Source organism: Hetaerina americana, unplaced genomic scaffold (assembly GCF_022747635.1).
Source record: "Hetaerina americana unplaced genomic scaffold, ioHetAmer1.1.p SCAF_7, whole genome shotgun sequence".
NCBI classification, from domain to species: Eukaryota; Metazoa; Arthropoda; class Insecta; order Odonata; family Calopterygidae; genus Hetaerina; species Hetaerina americana.
In genome coordinates this window covers 64,511,874-64,533,429 of record NW_027287316.1, presented here as the reverse complement: position 1 = coordinate 64,533,429, position 21,556 = coordinate 64,511,874, and the positions used below count along the sequence as shown (strand labels likewise).

General features: G+C 39.3%; 1 protein-coding gene across 1 annotated transcript in view; it reads left to right on the top strand.

Annotated features, from left to right (window-relative positions):
• Nucleotides 1-21,556, top strand: part of LOC139696866 (uncharacterized) — a 565,035-nt gene that overhangs the window by 345,008 nt on the left and 198,471 nt on the right. The window contains exon 4 of the mRNA XM_071595746.1: nt 18,857-18,958. The gene's annotated coding sequence lies outside the window, so the exon portion shown is untranslated. The remainder of the gene's footprint in view (nt 1-18,856; nt 18,959-21,556) is intronic.

The following is a 21,556-nucleotide window of genomic DNA, read 5'->3' as shown; positions in this document are numbered from 1 at the left end:
CCTTTCTGGGATAATTGGCCGAAGCCATTTTATATGGCATTCGTGGACTTGGAGAAGGCCATCTACAACGTCGAATGGAACAAGATGTTCAAGATACTAGAAGAGCTTGGATTGGACTACAACGGCAGAAGAAATACCCATACCTCTACAAGAATCAGGTTACAATAATGCAAACGAAAAATGGAAGAAAAATAGAAGCCAAAATAAACAAAGGAGTAAGACAAGGATGCAACCTCTCGCCAGCAATATTCAAAGTATACCTGGAAGAGGCAATGGCAATCACTATATCCAAAGAACCTAAGGCTGGAAACAAGGAAACAATTCGTCAACACTTTCGTATGGAGCATGGCGCTCTATGGTTCCAAGACTTGGAACATTGGAAAATTTGACCAGCGAAGAATGGAAGCCTTTGAAACATGGTGCTGGATGAGAATGATGAAGACTAAATGGATAGGCAAAGTAAGGAATGAGGAAGTATATAGAAGAGCATTAGAGGATGGAAAGAGATGTTTCAGGCGTGATATGGTGGAATATCATGATTAATTAAAGACGGACGGGCGGCGGCTTCTCTGCCTGTGTTCGAGGGAGTGGAGTCTCAGGAAAGGCGGGAGGCCGGTGGCAGTTGGCTCCCAGTCTTTGCAGAGTGCCAATCGTTCGTTTTCAAAACCTCTATGACGTCACCTCCCTACGTTCCGTCATGAACCTTTTACTAGAACAGCGCTACGCCATCAAATTTTGCGTGAAACTGGGAAAAACAGGGAAAAAGACTCATCCATTGCTCAAAATAGCCTATGGTGATAACGCCATGAGTAGTTCGGATTTTTTTGAGTGGCACAAGTTGTTTCGGGAGGGTTAAGGAGATGTTGAAGATACGGAACGTTCAGGATGCCCTTCGACCTCAATAAATCGCCAAACTCTTGCAATAGGGAAGGCTTTGTTGGATAGGGATCACAGATTAAGTGTTCGTATCGTTTCTGACGAACATGGGATCTTTAAAGTGATGTGCATCGACTTTTGATCGAAGAAATGGGGTCGAGAAAGGTAAGTGCGGAGTTGGTGCCGAAATTGCTTACGGACGAGCAAAAGGAAACTCGCATGCGGATCTGCCAAGGATCGTGGCTACCCTGCCTCAGACACACTAAACGTCTGACGTTGCCCCACCAGACTTCTTCCTCATCCCCTGCCTCAAATCCATAGTGAAAGGACGTCACCTCGCTCAGTGGAAGCGTTACCACGGGCCGTGACGAGGAAGCTTAACAGCATTCCGGGTGCCGCCTTCCAGAAGGCGCACGAGGCGTGGAAAATCCGCTTGCGGCGGTGTGTGGACGCACAAGGGTGCTAATTCAAAGACTTTTGAGTGAATGTATCAATTCTTAAATGAAAATATTTTTTTTAATCGACTCAGTCCTACCACTTTTGGGACAGATCTTGTATATACACATACAATATTTTTGCTCTCTCCTGGATTGGGCAGGTGTCTCCCATTTTGAGCAGTCGACTGCCACGGCTACTCTCAGCGATCTGTTTCTGTACAGATAAACTGAAAGTCGTGGTTCTTCGCATGAAATTCACCGGCGAGTCGATGTGAAGGCTAGCGTGAACGATGCCGACCGTCGAAGGTCGTTCGCGGTGGCCATTACCCCACCGGTTAGCGGAATCGCTGATACGGGAGTAGGATTCCCAGGGGGATTTTTAATATCTCACCTGCACTCGTCCGCCCATTCGCTGCTCCTCGGGAGAGCAGCTGCTGCAGGTGCAATCGAAGGTTCCTAGCCCGCCCACTTCGAAAGATGGGAGGGAATAGAAGTGGACGGACCCTTGGTGATCTATCCCCATCTAATATATTAATGTCTCCCTTCTGCGGAGTCAAGTCACTCTTGCCTCAATCTTCACCCTAGCATATGTCCTTCTCTACAACCCTAATAATCATTCTACATCCTATGACTCAATGAATACCACTCGTCTATCTACTCCGAAGTGTCTTCTAGGTATAATCTATATGTGTTCTGAAAGCCTCCGCTAGGGTGTGTGGCAGGGGGTTGTTACGAACCAGGCATTCAACATCACAAATGAGTTTTCTTAATTTTTAATGGCGATAAATTCTTGTAAAATAGTTCAAATAAGGAATATCATAAAAACTACAGGTACATGCACTACGGTATCTAAGTGAGATTCACTTCTATACACATACAAAAGGAACTGCAAAAAAATGAATGAATGACTTTTTAGGCACTCCTAAACAGTACAAAAAAGTTTAATCTACGGTTTTTGACTTCACTTCGTGAAAGTTTTTGATATTCTTATTAAAATATTTTGTACTCGTCAGGATATTTCAAGATACAACGCGTTTCACCGACTTGCGGCCTCTTGCCTTACCCAGATAACCTCGATCTTCCCCCCCCCCCGTACCTTCAACATCCCACCCTCCCTCACCCCTCCCCAACCATAGTATATGACACGCGTTATGTCTTAAAATAAAGTGTGAAAAAGTACAAAATCTTTTAATTTGAAAACAAACAACCTTTTCCTTACACGATCGACTTTTTCGGCTTCCCACAATTTCTCTCCCGTCTCATGCTGCCCAACGCGCGTATCCTCACACTTCTACGTATATTTTTTATTCCCCTTCCTATGATATCGAGCGACCAATATCATGTACACCCATTTTCTGTGCCTTTCAACCTAAGTATTACCAATTTATGGGAGACGTTCAATAAAAACAATATTCTTTTAGTGGCCATGATCATGTTCCTATATGGGTTCCAAAGTTGTGTCAGTTTCATAACTGACCATAACGTTGCCAATTTGCTGTCCTGGTTGGTAAAGAGGGAATTTTTGAGGTTGAGGGTCAGACTCTTACAGTCTCCAGACTGGAATTGCGACATATACAGTCGTGCTGGTTTGCTTTTTTTTAGCGGTCTGGGCGAATTAGTGCTTAGTCATGACAAAGGCCTCTGTGAAGTCCGAGTGGTGTGCGGCAGCAGAGAGCTGGTAAACAGACGATAGCCGGCCGGTCTAGTGTTACCCTGCTTTTCTCGTTGATTTTTTTTCTGGAACAAGGGAGGTATGTTTCCATTAGGTGACTCTCGTCTCGGAAATATAGGCATTGAGCTTTTTGCGAGTATTCGTTTCTTTGAAGAATAAAATTATTTTTTTTTACCGGCAGAAAAGGTCGATGTGGAGCAATATTGGACGAGGGAATGTTAAAGACTGTGATAGAGGGGAGAAAGTTAGGGAAGTGAATTAGGGGGAGTAAATGGATGGGCATGTTGTAATGAAATGGAGGAGGGTTAGAATGTATGCAGAATTAAAGAAAAGTTAATAGTGGTTTGGGGTGTCAGGTTTTGTCTTCGTTAGGCGAGGTTATGAGATAAAGCTTCTTTAGTATGTGTCCATCCAACAAAAACTCTAATAGATAGAATTCAGTAACACCTTTATTTATCATTTACAAAAAACATTTAAATACCGAAGACTTTTGGCAGTCAATCTTCATCTTGTACAATTGAAGTAAAAATTGAGAGGAGTACATATTGACTACACTCTTTCTGATCCTCCTAAGTGAGTCAGCTCTGGTTTGGCAGTAGGTGCCACTTAAACAGAAGACATCACAGAATGTTGCAAATTACACAACTATATTGCATCAGGTTTTGTACCAAAGCACTAGTCTCTTCCATGTAACCAGTCTTTCATTTTCCTTTTCTCGTGATTTATTGACTCCAATTGTCTGAAATCCTTAGGTATTTCATTAAATTAAAGGTAAAATTACCTCCAATTTTCTTTTACCTAGATTTGTAAGATATTTTTTTCTCACATACCTGTGCTTCATGTTGTCTCTCAATAGTAATTATTGTTTTGTGCTTCGCGTATTTTAAATTTTCCATTACAATAGTTTTATATTGTAATGACATATCTATGCAGCATGTCAACAGGTAGAAGTCCCAATTGTAGAAAGATATTTCTTCCATCTAGAATATTTGTATTCTTTGATTTAGTCTCTAACATTTTCACTAGAGTTTTTCTCTGTTTATTTTTAGTATATTACTTTTTATGGCACTAATGGATCCCCATACTAGTCTACCCGACAGTTATACCATATCTTGAAATACTCTCAGCCAGTGTAAAATATACCATTACCTTGATCACATTCAAACTTACAAATTAATAATGTAGTGACCTTGGCGAAGGATATAATTTAATTTATTGTTACAGCATGTTCAAAAAAGGTAATATTTTGACAAAGATCCCCCCATGTAATTATATTTATTTTTAATTCCAAATAATAATAATTAGCCTGTAAATGTTTTGTCCATTGCTTAAGTCTACATATGCACCAAAAGCTATTTAATGTATGTAAATGGTATTATGTAAATAACTTGTTATGCTGGCGAAGCTATCCGAGTTCTTGAGTAGAAAAAATATTTTCCTTATAAATGCTTCTTTATTTGTAATGAAATTTTGAAGGTTACTGCATCAAAGCTCACAGAACACAAAATCGATAACTCCGCTTTTTGTATAGCTGAATGCTGTCACGAAACATAATGGCTGTTCGAGTCTCGCATTCACATTTTCTACATGAGTAGAAGGAATAAAATGTTCCCCTAATGCCGTATGCATAGGAATTGTGGGCCAGTGATCGAATTGAAACAGGTGAAGTTAAAACGTCACGAGTGATTTTTGTATAAACATACTATATGATAATATCTGTCTTCGGTAAATTTCAATTGAGGATATAGGCAGAAAAGAGTATGGAGACATTATAAATTAAAATAAAAAACTTAACACAGGCATAAAGAACAATTGTAACATTGTGTGTCATATGGTTATCCCCTGAAAATGGCCACATTATATTCAACTGTAAATACGATTGGAGTACTGTGTGACACGCGTTATTCCCTTTCTTAAGGCATCCACCTAGCATGATCATAGGATCACGCAAATATTTTTTCATAATCGGCATTATTACTCAAACAATGAAATGATTACAGCTCCGCGGTCTAGAATAAACTATATTTGGTAAAACAGATATAAATACTTGAGGTAATGGGGTAACAAAAATGTTTAATAAATGATCACGTATAACTTTTGCTCAGCTAATTAGCCTTGCACGCCTTGTTGAAAATTCCTTATGACTAAAACTATTAGGTGTGTAGAATACCACGCAGTTAGGCATTGTAGTTCCTGTGGTAGTAGCATGGGCTAATGCTACAGGAAGAGAAAATATACTGAATTGTGATTGATAAAAAACGCTGGATGCGATCAAGAAGTAAGGAAAGTTGCAATGCAATTGATGGATATTTACCGTGATCAGTTGATCACTCTTAGCATTACTGGATTGATTCATTTTGAAAACCTGAATATGTAGGCATCTCCAATTTTCATTGATTTATTTTGGTAGTGTACCGTTTGAGATAAGTTAATCGGGTGGATAAAGACTGCACATGCCTACCTTTCTTAGCCTCGCTTACCAAAAAAAATTTGGTGCCCCACACCATAATAAACTGTTCTTCAATTCCGCATGCATTCTATCTCCCTTCATTCACTTTTCATTTGCCTTGGCGATCTGTTGGCCATTATTGACTTTGAGTGAAGATACGTCTTTAATTAAAGGTCAATCAGAAGCCATCGAATTGGAGTTACTTTTGTCCTTTATTTTTACTTACGCAGAGTTAGCATCTTCTTGTGCTTTCATAAATTAATTAAATGCTGTTGTACCATTCAACGGTACAGTAGAGAGAGAGAAAACGCTGCTCTGTTGTACCCTCGAAAGACAAACAAAAATTAATTATTTCACTGAGGCACACGAAGATGCTGAGTTTAGAGTTCAAGACTGAAAGGAATTTTTTTTTCATACTGATCTTATCTATGGTATCTGTTGCCCCATTGAAATGAGATTCGATAACTTAGAGTTTAATTTCGCATACATTAATGCTGTTAGCAAATTTCAGCTATTACATGTGATTAGTTAGCCGCCGCTGAAGTATGAATAACTCTGATCTAATGGATATATAATAGTACTTATAGGTCTTCTACTAGTAGCAGTAGTATCAGAAAATTTTGTAGCTTGCATTACGCATCTCAGATGAGTATAGAATGAAACAGTTGCATTGCAGACGGATTCACTAAGATAATTAGAAATAATAAGACGAAAGAAGTTCTTCTTTCCTATTGGGGTAGCTTCAAGGAACATTCAAGCTGCTTTCGAAAGCATAAAATCTGTGCAGTTGAACATTGATTAAGATCCATAAAAGTAATCTTATGTTTTTTAATCAAACTATGCCTTAGATTGTGCTTTGGCAATGAATGATTTTTATCGAAAAAATTATCGATTTTTAAATTTTTAGGAACTTTACGAATAGTTTTTTTTATTTACTGCTGACTAGATATTGGACTCAATTTCACTGACTTAGCATTTATCTAAATTCTATACTTTTGTTGCACGATGAACTCGTCTAATTAGATTGCCGTACAGGAAACACTTAATACTCGTTTTTGGAACATAAGTATTTTATTTATCGTTACATGTGATAAAGTACCTAGGACAGTATACGTAAGTATATATAGGTATTTGGCTCGTTGAAATGTTGCCTGATAGATTTTTTGAAAATGAACATCTTTTGTAATTAATGGCGGACGTTTCTATACGTATTGTGAAAGCATTTCTTCTATCAGCCATTCGTAATAAGAACTCAACAGGCAGAGAAACATTCCCCTACCTGATTTTTACGAGACCATAGATGCATATCTCAAAATTAGAAATGCTAATTCTAGTTATTTAAAATCTGTAGGAAAAACTCGATAATAGTATGATTGTAATTTTGTGCTATTATTTCTTGAGGCATAACGACAAAATGGCTACCGCTTGTAGCGCTAAGCTTATATTCATTTTAGGCCATCCATTACAAAGGAAAAAAATTCTTGGCTCTGACGTTTATTGTCATTCTTTACTTTTCATTGTCTCAAATGAATCTGTAATATAGAGAGAGCCAAATTTACTTAATTGTTTTCTCCAACGCAAGCCAAAAAGAAGAATAATTGTAGCAAAATGAATAAGATAAATTCAGCAATCGTAGGTGCGTCTATCTCGAGTCGTCTTGAAAATATGTACGTTTTCGAAAATTAAATTCGGATTTCATTCGATCGAGACTACATTTAACATTTCTCCGAATGCATTAATTCGATTCCCATACCAAAAATATTTGCGCATGGTGGACTACGACCCTCCATTGTCGCTCAGTATGGAGTCTTCATGCGGCATATTTCTAGTACTTGTGGTCGGTGCTAGTTTAGTTGGGAAGAGGGTTGGAGTCCGCAGGGCGGAGGGATGCCGCGGAGCGATTTCCCCTCTTTGGTGTGCGAGCGATCCACATAGCCGCGCGATGTCAGTTCGCCGAGTTCTTTGAATCGATCGCCCCAATTGCAGGCCTCCTTCCTATCCCCTTCCTCCTCTCCACCATCCAATCCCTCCTTGCTCTCCCTCCGTTCCAGGAAAGCCCTTTTGATCGTCGGGGGAGGGCGCGTGGCGTTCCCTTCCCTCCTCTCTTCTCCATTTCTGATCCCTTTCACCCCCGTACCGTCAGGAATCGGACGAGAAAGGGGGAGGGTTCCTGATGGCGAGAGTTGGTTCCTTTGGCGCCCTTCTATCCGGTGTGTGCGTTACATCTTGGAAGGTCTGCTAGCTGTTACTCCCCCCCACCTTTATAGATGGAGAAAGGGACTGGGTTCTTCGGTCTCTCGTCGTCTATGATCGCACATACACTGCACTACCCTAGAAAAGGATAATCAGTCCAGCAATCGGGTGAAATAAACCTAAGAAATATGCTCCGTACTGAAAACATAAGTACTCGGGTTAAGACGAAACTATAGCCACAGGATCTGTTGACTTACAAGCATGAGAATGTTGAACTCATAATAAATGACACAACCACAGAAATACTAATCTTCGGAAAAGTACTTATTTTAATAATATCTATATTCTAAAATATTTCCATGCTAACTGATTCTAAAGCAATAGTGGCTCTAGTAAACCCTAACATAAGCATATTGTCGAATGTAAAGTTTCTCTCATTCAAAAATATTTACAAAAAAATGTTTTAATTAGTATTTTTATGCAGCATTACAAATAATTAGTAGACAATCTGTTGGAATAATTACATTGAAATGGGAATATTCAAAGTTTCCATTGCGTGAACCAGTTGATTTCACGAGACCCTATGAGTCAAAGAGTCAAGAAAATATATTGAATGTGGCGACATTCTTGAAAATGACAGGGAGTTTATTTCACATGCCAAAAATCATGGTATTATAGTGAAATTAAATCTTTCGGGGAATTGGGCACCCAGCATGTAATTTACATTGTAAATCTGGAAATACGTTTATTTCAACCATAACGAAACAGTGCCTTCGCACGGTTAAGACTGTTGGAACTCGCTGTACAAAATGTTATTTAACTGATTAGTTAAAAAATATTTAATATCCTTTAAATTGGGGTTTGATTCACAGCTACTGAGAGTACGGAATTTTACGTGAGCAAGCTTTTTATACCTAGTTCAGTTTTAGACACCCGCTAGATGGATACGTTATGAATTACTCTGTTGTGTTTGTTGAATTGGCACACATTAAATCTGTAGTTTCGCCGTAGACCTGTTTAAGGCAGTATTAGTAAATGGTATGTGTCCCTGGGATGAAAGATCTCGTAGATATCGAGCATTTTGTGTGTGTAAGCAGCATATTATGTATGCTTTAAGAAGCGAGCAGATGTGTGTGTCATCCTCAAATAATCCTTTTCAGTGTAATTGTCGTTGAACATAATGGGGTTTGTTTTAGTGAGCCAATGTTTTACGCCTTTATTGTTCTTCCACTTCCACATTTCTGCCTTGTCTCTTCTGTATGGTCAATTTTGGTGGGAAGATTCAAGGTAGTCTTCATCTCAAATTCACGTTACGTGTTGAAAGCCTGGGAAGAAAGCGAACCGCGTAATACCCACAGCAGTGAAAGTTGACTGATGAATTTTGTTGGTCGATGGAAGTGAAAAATTAAAAGATTTAGAAAAAGGTAGGATAAAAAAGAGAAATTACTCACGAAAACTGCAGAGTAAATAATATAGCCTACATCAGGCGTAATGAGTGGGCGAAAAAAAACAATGCGCAGCAATAAGGTAAAGGTCAAAGATCAAACTATCGTAAGAAAAAGATAAGAAAATATTGCTGCAACTTAATGACATTGGCCGTGATTCGGGATTGACGTGACTCGGACTAATTAGTAACAATGAAGTGTATTTAATGATCAATTAAACGCATTCCATAGAAAATAACTGGAGATAAATAGGAAAATGTATCGTAATAAACCATGCAAACAAATTACAATTAATTTTTGTCTTCAATTGACGTACAGCGTGTGAGTTCATTTACTTATAATCTTTCACTATTTGTTGATTAATTTGTGGGATGAAAAATTTTGCATTTTTCCACTCAACTGTTGTTAAGATTCTACCTGTAATATCTTATATTTTCGAAAACTGTGCTATCTGTGCAATACTACATCGCATTTTTCTACGTTCATCCATCGTCTTTTTTGTGAGAATATGAAATTTCTTACCTAATTTGGAAGATTTTACGTCCTTGGCGTGATCTTCAATATGCCTTCATGTGAAAAATTGTCCAACTAAAAGTTTAATGCTCTCGTGATATGAACAATTAATATGCTTTTCTGGTAGGAATACCTCCAATAAATATAATATTATAAATGTTTTATTCTATTCTTCTGTATGTATTCTTTTTTTCATTCACATCTTGGATAAAATTTTGTACATTTTCATTCTTACCCAATGGAAGTATTTTCTTTACTACTTTCCAAACGGTTAAATAAGAGATGAAATTATGACTGTATTGATAGGATGTAAAAGGTTTTCTTTCAAAGCACGGAATATTTTCACGAAATTAATCCATCTCCCATTTCATAAGTTTCAATTCGAGAATTCAATTGTTAGTTTCATTCGGAAGGTGTTTATTTTTTAAGATGATGATCCTTTTTAAGAAAACAAATAACATGTATGTTGCATGAAATCGAGACCAATAGAAATATTGGTATTATAAACAATTTTCAAGTATTTTCTCTTTCTCCCAGCGACAGACTTAATTGTTATCGATTTCAAAAACGAAATATAAATGTTTTACAATCTAGGCAATAGAATATACTTTACACTTTCAGGCTTCACTTCGTGGAATTTTTTTATGTTCATATTAAAAGATAATTTTCCACAGACTTTATTTCACAGTACAACGTGTTTCACCGACTTGCGGTATCCGTTGTACTGTGAAATAAAATCTGTGGAAGATTACATACTCTTTTAATATAGGCAATGGAAGCTGGAATTGAATACGTTATGGATACTTTTTCGTTGCAAAATGACTTTCTATTCATCGTAGAAGAATTTGTGTTGTATCTTTTTGAAAAACATGCCCTGGAGCACAAAATTTTGTTGCAGAAGAAGGAAATTGCCAGAGAATAAATGCAAAGTACGTCTCCCCTTTTATCTTTTACGATACGTGCTATAGGCATGCCCAAGTATTTCACATCAGCACATTTGACAAAGGAAATAATTAGATTCGAATTGCCAGGGCAAAATTTTCAGAAGTGTCTCCCTCGTATGCATTAAGGTATATATAGAGTATAAATATCGACTGAGTTAGTTGGCTACTAAGTTATTTCTATTATTTCCTGCTAGCATCAATGGTGACTCACGTCTTCTCCTGGATTCCTATCGGCCTCCGCTAGTAGACAGCTCACAGTGTTGAAGTCGATAGAGTTGTTACTTTTTATATTTGAACAAATAAGCATTGGTCGTCGAGTTATTGTGTTGAACATTAAATTAATCGATTATATAGTAGTTAAGGTGACAGTATCATTTGCTCTCATAAAATGTCTAATCGTACCATTCTGTTCTATGCACGCTTTGCCATCTTTTGCAAGGAGTCCCTGATTACGACGAGGCACACCCCATATCAAGAGTGATTTACAATAATTTGAATCAACATATGTCCCTTATACCTTGCGTCACCTGCATGTCATCCCACCGAAAAAGCTAACTGTTTTTTTACTTAATGAATTATAAGAGGACGCCTCGGTAGCTTAAGTGGCTAAAGCACTCGACCGGATATTGAGGGATCTGGGTTCGAGTCCCAGTCAAGGCGAATGATTTTTACGCTCTGAAATTGTTGCATTGAAATGCACATTAGCGGATGACTCCGTTAAAAGTTACTGTTGCGGCATCTCCCGCAGTTTCTTTGGAATTTGTCAAAGGGAAAACACCATACGTGTTTAAAAGTTGGCTTTAACCTCGTGGACAGTGGCGCCTCGCGCACGACTACGAATACATGTGACATTGTATGTACGGTATTTCGTCATAACATCTAGTTCCTTTAAAAGCCCCAAAATTTCAGAGTTTAAGAGGACGCCTCGGTAGCTTAAGTGGCTAAAGCACTCGACCGGATATTGAGGGATCTGGGTTCGAGTCCCAGTCAAGGCGAATGATTTTTACGCTCTGAAATTGTTGCATTGAAATGCACATTAGCGGATGACTCCGTTAAAAGTTACTGTTGCGGCATCTCCCGCAGTTTCTTTGGAATTTGTCAAAGGGAAAACACCATACGTGTTTAAAAGTTGGCTTTAACCTCGTGGACAGTGGCGCCTCGCGCACGACTACGAATACATGTGACATTGTATGTACGGTATTTCGTCATAACATCTAGTTCCTTTAAAAGCCCCAAAATTTCAGAGTTTAAGAGGACGCCTCGGTAGCTTAAGTGGCTAAAGCACTCGACCGGATATTGAGGGATCTGGGTTCGAGTCCCAGTCAAGGCGAATGATTTTTACGCTCTGAAATTGTTGCATTAATGAATTATATTGGTCATTAGTATATTAGCTCAGTTAGTCGGCTTGCATTTGAGTTCTGGAGACGATAGATTTATTTTGGTATTCCTTTCCGTACGTGGATTCCATGCTGTGAGAACTTCAAAGTATGCATCTAATGCTGTAGTGCCTAATGGTTGCTCCGTCGTATGAGACTTAAATTATCTTTAGACACTTTTCGTAAATTATAGGATAATTCCGACGGCGAGTTTCTCTCCTCGCTTCACCATCCAGTCCTTAGAATCTTCATTTTACTAATCTTTTTCCTATGGACGCAAATAGCCTCGACTATGGTTCACCTCCTTTAATAACTCCACTGCTGGAATCGTATTGGCGCGATGGAGCAAAGCAAAGATTCCCACGACCAGGCTTACCCTCTTCCTTCAACCCTTCCTCCCATCCCTCTCCTCAAACTTTCAGCATCCTAGCAGTGCAACAGGCGATCGCGCGGAATCGATACTCGCATCGAAGTCCCGTTCCTGGGCCCGAGGGAAATAAATTTCATTCGCCGGCGACTGCTATCTCACGCCCGCCCGCATATCGCTCTGTCGGCTCGACGGATCGAGGTGATGGACGTGTGCGTTTAAGTGCGTTTATTGGTGCTTTTCAGTCTCCCGAACGCAATCGATCGAAATCTATGGGTCAGGGTTCATGCATATAGTATATGTGTCCCTCTCTCTGGCCTCGCTCGAACGTCCGCGGGTCCGATACCGAACGGATTTTACCCTTCGCATGGCACAATGCCAGGATGTCGGCAATTATTGGGCGTACCCTTAGTTTGTTTGACAGTGTGTGGCATGGCGACATGACTGCTTCGAAATGATAGGAAAATAAAAAATTCCTTCGGCGTTTGAATAAACATACTATTTCGAGGACTGAGTCCATGAATAAAGAAGTGATTTATTTTAAAAAATCTGCCACTGCCGTTCTCATGAAGTCGAAATCACCAAAATTGATAAATTACTCCGAGTTACAATTATACTTTTGTTTTTTTCTTTCCTACACTTTCAGCTTCTTCCGATGGTAATTTTTGTCTCAAGAGAACGTATTTTCCGGTTATGCTGATTAGGGATATTTTAACAATTTATCTTTCTTGATGCGTTCAATTCAAGTATTCAACAATAATTGGTTACTTGATCGTAAACTCACGGAATGAATACATAAAGTATTCGTGTATATGAATATGTTTAATTTAGAGAGGTATTAGACAACCTACACTGCTACCTAAGCTACGTAGATCGCAATTCCTCTATTTCCTTTGATCTAATTGGGTATTTGCAAAAGGATTTTGGTATTGTCATTCTTCTCTGAAATAACCATGTTTTAAAGTGCCTCTTAAAAACATATTTGGTCCTTGTCGCACTGGTTAATAGTATTTCCATCGGGAGATTTTTTCAACACTTCGGTTTTCTCAGGTGGCTGCTGTTCCGATAAAGTGCGGCGAATTCGAGGCGCCGTTAATCAAGGAAAAAGCTTGAAGCGTAATTGATTGGTGTTCTTTGTTCGAATTCCTTTGTGAGAAGTGTGAGCTTTTCATCGAAATCTCTTCGATTTCTCTCTACTGCTTTGATCTCTTCCTTCTAATTGTTTTTCCCCTTACACATTTTTCTCTTCTGACTCGCTCGGTGCTGAATTCCGCCTCAGGAGAACATTTAGTAAAAGTCCCTTTTTCTCTACCATTGTTATCAAGCAGTGCCTCCGGGCCCACCTTGTTTCTCTTGGTGCAAGTTATTTAATCAGTCCTTCAACAGCTTTTTTTCAGTTTTACTTTTCCCTACCTCGCAATGCTGCCGTGGATTCTTTTTCGACTCATTCATATTTACCCTATCTTCCTATCCCATTTCCATACCAGAGATCGCTATTGTTTAGACTTGTTTAGTGCTTTCGCGTATTGAAATGTATAATACTTTGCTTCAAATTGGTGTCATCAATTGAAAATGTTTTATGGAGTGCCGCGAAGAAGAGTCAATGATATCCCATCTCTTAATTTAATTTGCAACAAGCTCTCTAATCATTATAATTTGCCTTTGGCTTTTTTAATGTGAAATTTGGATGCAAGAATTTCAAAGTGTAAAAACCATTCGCCTTGACCGGAATTGGCGAATCAAAGCGGTTTTTTTTGCGCTTTGAAACTGTTGCATTTTAATGCATATTAGGGGATGACTCCGTTAGAATATATTGCCGTGGCGTCTCCCGCAGTTCTATGAATTTTACACATGGACATAATATCGTGAATGGTAACTTGCATCAATTTATCATAAATTGTGTGGAGGGCTGGGGTCATTCGAAGGACATGAATTTTTCAACGCATGCCTTTGAAATACAAATTTTAGAGATATTTTAAAAATAACATAATCCGTAATAATACTAATACGAATTAATTTAAGTGCATACACTAATTAAAAAGCTATAGATAATACTTTTATTCATAAAATTGACATGTGATTTATTGATTATCAATCGCAATGTATTGTGCTGAGGCAAATGGGGGTGGTATAAAAGAGAAAAAATCTCAGAAATAGGAATATCGAATAGTACATAATAACAGCACCGCGCTCACCTCTTCCCGTGGTCTCCATTCTTTCATTTCCCCGATTGCCACCAGGTTGACTGTAATACATATAAAACCATAAACACAGTAATCGACCCGAAGGCCGGTTTGATAGGTGATGATAGAATTCGCCCAGTACTAAGCCCGACGGCGTGTGAAATTCACACATCAGGGAAGGGGGACCAGTTCCTTTCCCTGTGTCGGTTATGGTTTCCCAGGAAGATCTGGAACCCGAAAAATCCCCTAGCTTGGGTGGAGCTACAGGTGCCCAGAGTGCCTTCGCCGGGAATCGAACCCGGGCCCTCCGGTCAGTAGTCCAAGCTCTACCCCTGGACTACCGCGACCCGAAATATATATATGTTGTAGAAAATCTATAGTATTCTATACTACATTTAGTGACTCAAGGAATATTCCCCTCTGTTACTTAGCCTTTTTTACTTTTTTTAATAAAATTTATATGCTCTTTTGAGTGCCTTATCTAGATTCTTTGTAATGCAAATGAATTGATAATTTCAATCTTAAGTGCATATTTTATTGTAATTTTAGGGCTTTTGAGGGCGGAAAATTATGATTGCCCCTGAGATCGCTACGAAACTTGTTTATTTTAAATGCCTACACCATAAATATATCTGAATAACTTAAATTTTAAAAAATCTAAAATAATACATCGGACGTTCAAGTATAAAGTTCCAATTTTAAAGCAATAGTCACCATACGTCTCTATACCACCCGGATCATGTAACTCAGATATTTACCTCAAACTGGGACAGTGATACCAACAGTCAATATGAGTGATGCACGAAAGTCCACTCTATTTACATTCATTAGGTCATTTCGCTTGAGTTTCATTATCATACAACTCTTATTGCTATCACAAATTTTATTCGGCTAGTTTTAATTTTAACCCACCCCCTGACTTGTTGCGATAACACTTTTTCCATGTCGTATTTTGTAATAGTTTGCTTTTATTATTTTATTGGTGGCAAATATTACGGACATATTACGTGCAGTGTAAAGGAATTTTTAACGAGATGCTGTGGGTATGCCAATCGCTTGAGCCAAAAATGAAAGCCATTCTAGTTTAGCGATAATTTTCCCAGCTGATTTTAAGGATAAATAAAAAGAGGACCTGTTTACTGTGGCGTCATTCTCCTGCACGTTGAGCGCGAATGAAATTAAGAAGTCTGAGGGGTGGTCTCTCTTTACTGTTATCTACGTCGGCGTGTCCGGTTTAACTGAATTCGTTTTTGAGTAAACATAAGGCAACCGCAGGCACCGTATTCAGTCCTGTACTACCCTTCTTTTCTTTATTTCACTACTCGACGGAAATTGGGAAACAATTTTTGTTTTGAATCCACAATCTTCAAATGTGAAGGAGATCGGATTTTCTCCACCGATTCTGATGATACCTGTATTTCTTGAGGTTTCCATGTCCATGTTAAGTTCATTTTTTCGAGTTCGTGAAAGTCATTTTCCCATTATTGGTTGTTTTCAGTGGTCGTATTTGACGGCTTCTATGATGCACGAGCGTGTAAGACGCATCGCTGTTTCAGTAGCGCAGATTCTAGGAACAAGGTCTTCAGAGTCAACGTGAAAGCGTAACACTTCGGTAATGACGTACCTCTTCATTTGCTGCTCAGTGTATCCAAGGGTGTTTATAATAACAGCGGCGGCATCGGTTTAGTTAATAATATTTAGGAGTAGGGCTAGGTATTATGGTAACATCTGGTGTAAAATTAGCCTACAGTTGTGTTCGTCGGTGATGTCTTCAGTCTGCGGAAAGCCTCGCCTTCGATTATAAGACCCGGGAGTGATTTGTGAGGTAATATTTTGGGAAATAAGTGCATCTTACATACCGTCAAGTACAGTCATTATGTTTAAATTACCTTTTTGCCATTCTCTTTGCACTATTTGCCCCCCAATTCGGCAGGATCAAACGAAAAAGTGACTTCATTAATGGTGTCATTAGGCATGTGCCAGAACATTAAACGTAAAACAAATGGGGTTAGATGCATTGGCTTTCATGTTTTTTCGCGGGAGAAAGTTTTTTTTAGGTTGAAACTTTTTAGACGTCAGCTTTTAAAATAAGCAGGGAACTAAAATTTTAATCATTATAAGGAAAGAAAACCAGCAAATACGAGTATGCACACGGTAACACACACCGTTTCGGTTCATGCCCGTGTTGGTCACGGAGGGTTTTGCTGATGCTGCCATGGTGCGAGTGGAATTCAATTAACGTAACCTCAGCGTCCCTTGTGTTTCGAGTGATGAGATGAGAGTTTATTTTTAATTTCGCGATGATAAGTATTTATTATTTTCACTTTACCCGTACATTATCATCCCGTGCCCCCGGAGCGCCAAGGTACGCCTCCCTCTGCCTCGCGCCAACTTGGTCCAAGTCTCTGTTTGCGTTCGTGCAACTTGTTTGCGTCACACTGTTTACCGAGTTCAGCCGCGAGGGTACGGAACGAAGGGTGCGATTGCCGCGGAAGGGGGAGGGGCCCGCGGGGAGGAGGAGATGAGGGGATGGTCCGAGGGGTGTGGAAGAGGGACGCGGGGAGTGAGGCATGGTGGAAAAGGAGAGACTGAAGGCTGAGGACACGTCGCGACTTCTTGCCGTCCCATCGCTTCTTGCGCATGCCCGGGAATTTCCCTCGTCTCTAATTCCTTCTTCCATCTTATCTCCCTCCATCCTCCCTGTTTCACTATCTTCCCCGGCCACACCCCCTCCCCCCCCCCCAACCGCGCACTCCTCTTTATCTCATTCCAGAAGGCGCCTCTTGGTCATATTTGTAGGTATCCATGCGTGCTGCAAACGGGGAATCCTTAACTACGTTTCCCGAGCAACTAGACCGGGACGTTTGCGTGGGATGAAGTTTCATCGTGAGGGAAACCATCTTTGTTATTTGTATATTATTTCATGCTGATGTACTCACTCCCTTCTTCCCACCCCCACCTCTGGTTCCGCGTTGATGGGAGAGGTTTGCCAGGCATTGTATCTCAGGGAGAGACAGATTCGCGACGTTTCACGCGCGTGTGGTGGACTCAAGAGTCATTTAAATTGATAACTTCTTTCTTCTTTTCAGGCAGAGGTAACTTTTTAATCCATTCAAAAAAACGAAAAAAGATCTGTTAATGATAATACGAGGAAATATCTACTTTAGAAATTCTCTTATGTCGCCAATATGTGAATAGGTGAAGATATCAACAACTTTGAGATAGTCTTTCGATTGTCAGCCCCTCACTTACGATCACGAAGTGAAATAATATTTATGTTGAATTTTTAAAAATTTCTGCTATTGGTTCCTTGATGAAGAAATGACGTAAGGTCGCGCCAAACACTTTTATCTTTTTTTTTTAATAATTGTGTAGCCCCGTCTCTTTTCAGCTCCTTTGATAGGAAATAGAACTAGCTGTAGTCAAGGTCCCGAAATCAGTTCGGAGTCGGGTGTGTATGCGCAAATCGTAAGCGAATAGTTGGTGAGACACTTTATAAAAATCAATTGGGATCGGCAACGAGTTTTTAAAACTCGTAATTTTCAACCCCTGTACGCTGCCCCGGTTTCACTCTGTGGAAGTGCGGATAGCCACCTCCCGATTGGTGGCTTACAACTAGCACTCAGTTGAAAAATCCGGATTGAAATACAATCCGAGACCGGTGAATCCTCTTGAGAGACGCAAGGTTTGGAACTACCTCCGTATTTTTACCAAAATGCGTCCTAGGAACGATAACACCATCGTCTTTGCAAAGGAATTGATGTCCTGACTTTGTAATACTTATGAAGATAAGTCGGAGTGAAAGTTTAATGTGTGGTCGACTCATCAATTGAATTATTTCTACGCAGAAATTGGAAAAATTTGTTTACTAAGCGCTTAAGAATCGGTGAACTGCGTCGACGGAAGAATTATCAATGAAATTTTGTTTAACATCATTGCCGAACATACTTAGAACCCAGGTGAAAATTTTGACTTGCATAAGTTTTCTTCGTGAGCTGCAACGTAAATTATGCTAATCAGCCACTTTGAAATAGTTTATTACATGCGGTAATTGGCTTATTCAACTATTGGTAATATTTTTTATCTTATTATGTCTGTATTATCATCTCGGTTAGAATTATCAAGACGCTATATAATTTGACACTTTTCAACTGATGACTATCTGTATCCTACTGACACAGTTACTGTTTAGATTAGGGCTGCTGAATCGTTGTTCAATTAAGAAGTTCTGTCCTATCAGAATGTGACTTAAGCTTAATAATATTTCGAGACACTTAAGTCTTCAATCTCTTCCTAATATTCAACATATGGCTAATTTCCAATGGGTGACTTTTAGCATAATAATGAAATATGTTTCAAAACAGTGGTATTTACTGTGGTTATTTTGTTTTTTTTTCGCAGTGACCCATCTGGCTGTGACCTCTGACATTCTCCGCGGGTGCCCACGTATCCTACGCGAGGCGGGATCCATTCCTTGGCTGCTTTAGCATATTATGATGCTAGGTAAGTAAATAAAGAAAATGTTTAGACTACGATCAAATCCATTTGATAGCCAGCTGAATAGACGGTAATGGATACGTTTCCTTTTTGTGGGAGACATACTTGTTTTCTTATTCAGGGAACTGCTTGCGTATTATTTGTGTATAGTGCGGCCGAGGGAATTACTAAATTTCCAAATAATTACCAAAATCTAATGCCAAGAAATTTCATAAAAATCGTGAGCTTTTGAGAAAGTGCGGGTAGTGCGGCATTTTTCACCACGAAAAATACGGATTATGTAACTGTTTTCCCTCTCAGGTATTTCCCGTTGGAAACAGTTCTCGAAAAAGTCATGAACACCTTTAAGATCCATTCCGATATGAGGGACTTGGACGAATATCATACATAAACAGAGTACATTAATGCCACTATTGATGTCAAACGCTGTCGACAGGCTCTGAATCTATTTTATGCATTTCGCGTAAGCCAATTAAATCTCAAATTGCCTGGGGCTGTCCTCCAAGAAATGTGTGGAATCCACTAAAGCTCTATTCTGAGGAGTATTGATCTCGACCGTTTACTCTCATCGAAGCGAATTTTATTTATGCATATCGTCCGTCCCATTTCACCAATGAGTATGGTATACTCGAGGATTTTAATAGAAGTTGGCGGGAAAAAAACTGACTTTGAATAATGCTGTAAATTATTTTTCCAAGAAAATGAGACTTCTCTGCCACGTCATGTTTTCTGTCTTATCAATTCTCCTCTAAACTCGTTATCCACACCCGCATGCTTTAAATCCTCTCCTCCGATGATTTATTTTCCGTCAGGATAATGCAGCGTTCCTCATCATAAATTTAGATAATGAGTACTTTCTTCGATCACTTTTATCACAAAGAAGCGGGCTTGGCTTAATTTTCGTGGGAATGACCCATCGGTTAGCCAGAAGATGCAGTCATTCCGAAGTGAAACCATGAGCTGTCATTGATAACCTCTGCCTTATTTAATACAGTGCCGTTCCCCAAAGTAGTTACCAGGGGCGGTTATCGGTGTTGCACAGGCAGTGACAAATAAATTCAAAGTATTTCAGCACATCGCGTGATTGAATGCTCTGTAACCGAAACGTCCATCGTGGGCACTTCAATGAGATGCACAATTAGCATCAGCTTTATTGGGAAGCATTTCCCTCGAGAGACGCGCCCTCCGGGATTCGGGATTCTTAGAAGCAAGATGGACTTTTCTCTCAATCGAGAGGCGTCCCAAATTGCTACGTAGTGGAATATCGTATTTTAATAATTTCTTCGGAAATTCAAACGACCTCTTTTCTTTGATTTAATGTAGATAATACAATTGCCGTCCGTTCTGTAAAAAAATAGGTGCATAAAGTTTTGCCGCTGGGTGAGATGCATGTATAAAAAGAAAAAAATATTTAAAAATAAAAAAAACATTAATTGAATATGGCAGTGTATTTTTTTTCTGAATAACTTTCTGATCCGTAAAACTTTTAATCGTTCGTTTGAGAATTGCAATTTAATTCTAAACTAATATATATGTGTGTGGCAATTAGAATGTCACTGGGCTTTTTAAACCCAATCGTGGGACTTCACATTCGCAAATTGAATATATGTATAGCTTTTGTTAAAACCACAGTATTTCTGTCATTACGCTCTGGTTGTAATGGCCAGCACTTAGCACTTATTGTGTTCTTCCTGCGAGTGCAGTGACGTCGTTATGCACGCTGAGTAACACGCGCGATATGGCGCGATAATCCGATTATAAGCTTCGCCCATTAGGCACTCTTGATATCTGGCGCCCGGTAAAGAGCTCACGGCCACGCATGCGTAGAGAATTCAAAAACAAGTTTCGAGGAGTCGGGAATGAAGACCGGAAGTGACCCGAAGTTGTCATGGGAACGGTGAGTGGGTTGTTTCTGGTCACGTGAGCTATTTCGAGGGAGGGCTTGATTCTTCGAGCCGAGCCAACAAGGTATTATCCGGAGTGTAACAGTGATTATCCGGATGAACAATTTCTCCCAAAACTACATTTTTTTAATGAGCTTTGCTTTCATATCTCCTCCTGAATTTAAAAAATTATATGATAATGCTGCTATTTATAAAAGGACCTAGGTTAACTTGGTGGAAATGCCGATAAATTTACAGATTTAATGAATTAATTACAGAATTATACTTGCGCTCTTCCATTTTCGCCCTGCCTTGATGCTCTTTGTCTTCCAAAAGTATTGTTTAATCCAGAGAAACGTAAGTTTAGTTTGAAGTAATTCTTTCGAACGATTAACCATGGGTGAAAATTTGAAATCACTTGCCACTGCAAGGTTAGGTTAGCAATTTCATGTGTATAGCGATAACGGAAATGAGATGTATGTGAAGAACCTAGAATTTGTCTTCTCTTTTGCAAAAGATGCGAAGGGATTGACAGTTTGGTTTCATTCTCGACCCTAAGCAAACTTAGCATTGTGTCCAAAGGGCAAAATTGTCAGAATATTGTATCACATCTGTCCCCGAGTTAGGACTGAAACCACCCTAGTTAGCGTTAGCAAGAGTGTGTGATACCGCTACCACCGCCGTCTAATCGTTACTCCGTTCGTGAGTATAAAAACTGCTC